The following is a 4199-nucleotide window of genomic DNA, read 5'->3' as shown; positions in this document are numbered from 1 at the left end:
ATCTATTCTCTAGCAGATTTCAAGTGTACAATACAATATTAACTATTGTCACATTGTTGGACATTAGATATCCAGAACTTATTCATCTTGCAAAACTGAAACTTTATGCAGCATGAACAACATCACTCCATTTCTCCCTCTGGTGAACATTATTCTACTCTCTGTTTCAATGAGTTTGACTAATTTAGATACCACATATAAGTGAGATCATGTAGTATTTGTATTTCTGTGTTTGGCTTATTTCACTTAGGAAAATATTCTCCAGATTTACCCATGGTGTCGCAAATGGTTGAATTTACTTCTTTCTAAAGCTGAATAATATTCACTTGTATATATTCATACATTCACTGACATTTAGATTGGTTTCTGATGTTGGATATTTTGAAAATGCTGAAGTTAACATGGGAGTGCAGGTGCAAGAATATCTTCAAGATTCTGGTATCATTTTCTTTGGTCATATACACAGATTGCTGGACTATAAAGTAGTTCTATTTTTAATGTTTTGAGGAACTTTCTTTTTCTTGCCTAATTGTTCTGACTAGTACTTCTAGTACTATGTGGAATAGGAGTGGTAAGAGTGGGCACCTTCACCTTTCTCAATGTAGGCATTCATTGCTACAAACATTCCTCTCAGTACTTCTTTTGATGCATCCCATAAATTTCAGTATGTTGTGTTTTTGTTTTCATTTGTCTCAAAATAGTATTTAAATTCCCTTTTGATTTCCTCTTTGGTGCAATGGTTGTTCACAAGTGTGTTGATTTATTTCTATGTATCTGTGCATTTTCCAGTTTTCTTGCTGTTATTGATTTCTGGTTTATTCCCATATGGTCAGAAAAGATACTTGGAATGATTTTGGTGTTGTTAAATTTGCTAAGACTGTTTTGTGGCCTAACATTTGATCTATCCTGAAGAATTTTCGGTGTGTGCTTGAGAAGAATGAGTATTTTCCTGTTGGTTGTAAGTTCTGTCTCTTAGGTATACTTGGTCTATAGTGTTATTCAAGCCAGCTGGGTTTTTTAAATTGATTTTCTGTCTGGATATTCTATCTATTATTGTAAGTGGGATATTTGAGGCCCCTTACCCTTACTGTATTGTTGTGGAATTCTACCTTCAAATCTATCAATATTTGCTTTATATTTTTAGATGTTCTGACATAAGGTACATATATATTTATAACTGTTACATCTTCTTGTGGAATTGACCCTTTTATCCTTATATAATGAACTTCTTTGTCTCTAGAGACAGTTTTAGACTTCAAGTCTGTTTTTTTCCCTATATCCATACCCACTTTCTTCTGATTACCCTTTGCATGAAATATCTATTTCCATCCCTTAACTTTCAGCCTATCTGTGCTTTTAAAGCTAAAGTGAGTCTCTTGTAGACAACATATTGCTGGAACTTGTTTTTTTTTAATCCATTCAGTCACTCTGTGCCTTCTGATTAGTGAGTTTAATTCATTTACACTTAAGAAAATTATGTAAAGTCTTACTATTGCCATTCTGTTAATTATTTTCTGTCTATTTTGTCCCTCTCTTCCTCTCTTGCCATTTTCCTTTGTTCTCTGATGATTTTATTTGGTGATTTGCTTTGATTCTTTTCTCTTTACCTTCCTGGTATCTACTGTAGTTTTTTTTCCTTTGAGATTAGCTCAAAGCTTGCATATTTATCTTTATAGTTGTAACATCTATTTTAAGTTGATAATAGTTTAACTTCAATCCCATACTGAAATACTACACTTCTATTCCACCCCAGAGACTTTGTGTTCTTATAGTCAGAGTTTGCTTATATTTGTATTTTTTATCTATTAACAAATTTTTAACATTTATATTAGGGTAAAAAGTAATTTACACATCACCATTACAGTCTTAATTTAATCTGTGTATGTCTATATATTTAGCTTCACCAATGAGATTCACACTTTCAAATGCTTTCATGTTACTCTTTAGCATGTTTTTCTTTCTACTTGAAGAACTCTCTAAAGCATTTCTTCTAAGGTAGGTCTAGTGGTGCCAAACTCCCTCAGTTTTTGTTTGTCTAGGAATGATTTTTAATCTCTTCTACATTTTAACAGGTAATATTGCTGAGTATAGAATTCTTGGTTGTCAGTATTTTTCTTTCAGTACTTTGAATATATCACCTCATTATCTCATGGCCGGCAAATTTCCTGCTGAGAAATCTACTGATAGTCTTATGAGCACTCCCTTATATGTGAAGAGTCGATTTTCTCTCACTGCTTTCAAAATTCTCTCTTTGTCTTTGACTTGTGGCAATTTGATTATAATACGTCGCATTATAATCTTTTGGTTGATTCAGTTTGGGGATCTTTTAGCTTCATGAATGTAAATGTTTCTTTTCTTCCCCAAACTATGAAACACATCATGAATTTCTGTGGCATACTTTTGCAGGGGTTATGCTAATCTTCTCTATATAGTTCCAATTTCAATACTGAAAATACATGTGCTGCTGAAGTGAGAACATATTTTTACTAGTATTGTTTATACATTCTTCCATTTTTTCTTTATGCAAATACAAATGAACTTGAATGTTCTTATTTTCCTCCCATTTTGCACAAAAATAACATACTATACATTACTCTGTAGTTTGCTTTTTTTCCACTTGATATATCCTGGAGGTCTTTGCCGTGCATGATATTTCTTATCAGTTATTAATAACTATACTATCAATATATTCCATTCTGTGAATGAAACATGGGTAATTTCACTAGTCCACCATCGGTGTCCACTGAATTGTTTTCAGACTTTGTCTATTACAAACAATCTTGCAATCAATAACTTTGCACATATATTGTTTGATGTGTGCTTGTGTGCATGTATGTGTGTGTGTGTGTGTGTGTGTGTTGTGCAGGATTGTTTCCAGAAGTGGCAATGCTGAGTCAAAGGACATATACATTTGAAATTTTGCTTTTCCTGTAAGTTATAATTCTTCATCATAAAGTGGAAAGAGTGTGTTATAATCTAAAAGGAAGTGATATTTCAGTGTAGTTTCAATTTGCTATTCTCTTATTATGTGTGAGGTTGAGCATCTTTTCATGTTTTAAGGACAATTTCTATTTCTTATTCTCTGAATTGTCTGTCCATGTTTTTTCTCCATTCCATATTAAGATATTTTTCTTTTTTTCTGACTTCTATGAGAATTTTTTATGTTGGAAATGTTAGATCCTTTTCTGTCACATGAATTGCTTACCTTCAATTTGTCATTTGTCCTTGACCTTGCATAGGGTAAATTTTTTTTTTAGTATCTTTATTGGGGTATAATTGCTTTACAATGGTGTGTTAGTTTCTGCTTTATAACAAAGTGAATCAGCTATTCATATACATATATCCCCATCTCCTCCCTCTTGCACCTTGCATAGGGTATTTTTTAATGAAGGTTTAAATTTTTTTCATTTAGTCAATTTTATCAATCTTTGTAATATGTAATGGTATATGGTTTGAGGTAGGGATATAGCTTTATTTGTTTTCCAGATCACTACCAGTTGCCCCAAACCATGTATTACAAAGTTTGTTTTTACTCACATTGTTTCCATGTATAAGCTTATATATGGAATATGTATTTTAATCAAATGGTTAGTCTATCTCTTTTAGTATCACACTGATTTAATTATCCAATATTTATACTATGTTTTGTAATCTGATTGGGCTTTATTTTGTGTCATTTTATGAAATGATCATTCATGTGAGGCCACAAGAAAAGACAGAGGAGAGGTTCAGGAAAACATTTATTATAATCACAGATTATAGAAAGAGAAGGCATGGTATGCCATGCATTACCACATGGGAAAAACACCAGGGTGTTCAGGATGCAGAAGACAGGAACAAAGGGAATATTTAGACCACTGCCTTTACTGAGTTTTCTGCAGGAAAGGCAAATCAGGGAAAGCTAAGCAGCTTAGGATTGGCTAGTTTGAGTAATTTCAATAGGCTTTTGTCTATAGGGGGCTATCTCTAGCTGCCTGGCATCTGGCACTTAGATGATTAAGGGAGAATAATATTATCTCCTGGCATGTGTGGGCCAAATAGAGGAGGTATGGCTCTGGACTGGTTAGTTTGTATATCAAAACCAAATTCCAGATGAGCTTTTTGTTAACTCTAAGAATTGGCTCACCCTGGGAGGGGTAGTCTCTCCCCAGCCAAAAAGAAGGTCAAAACATCATAATGAGAATTTTGTTTTTAAGTAA

At 33.1% G+C, this 4199-nt stretch overlaps 1 pseudogene; it reads right to left on the bottom strand.

Annotated features, from left to right (window-relative positions):
* Positions 1-2361: 2361 nt before the first annotated feature.
* LOC132514135 (U6 spliceosomal RNA) lies at positions 2362-2460 on the bottom strand (annotated as a pseudogene).
* Between the last annotated feature and the right edge of the window lie 1739 nt (positions 2461-4199).

Source organism: Lagenorhynchus albirostris, chromosome X, assembly GCF_949774975.1.
Source record: "Lagenorhynchus albirostris chromosome X, mLagAlb1.1, whole genome shotgun sequence".
NCBI lineage: Eukaryota > Metazoa > Chordata > Mammalia > Artiodactyla > Delphinidae > Lagenorhynchus > Lagenorhynchus albirostris.
This window is presented reverse-complemented; position numbering and strand designations above follow the sequence as displayed.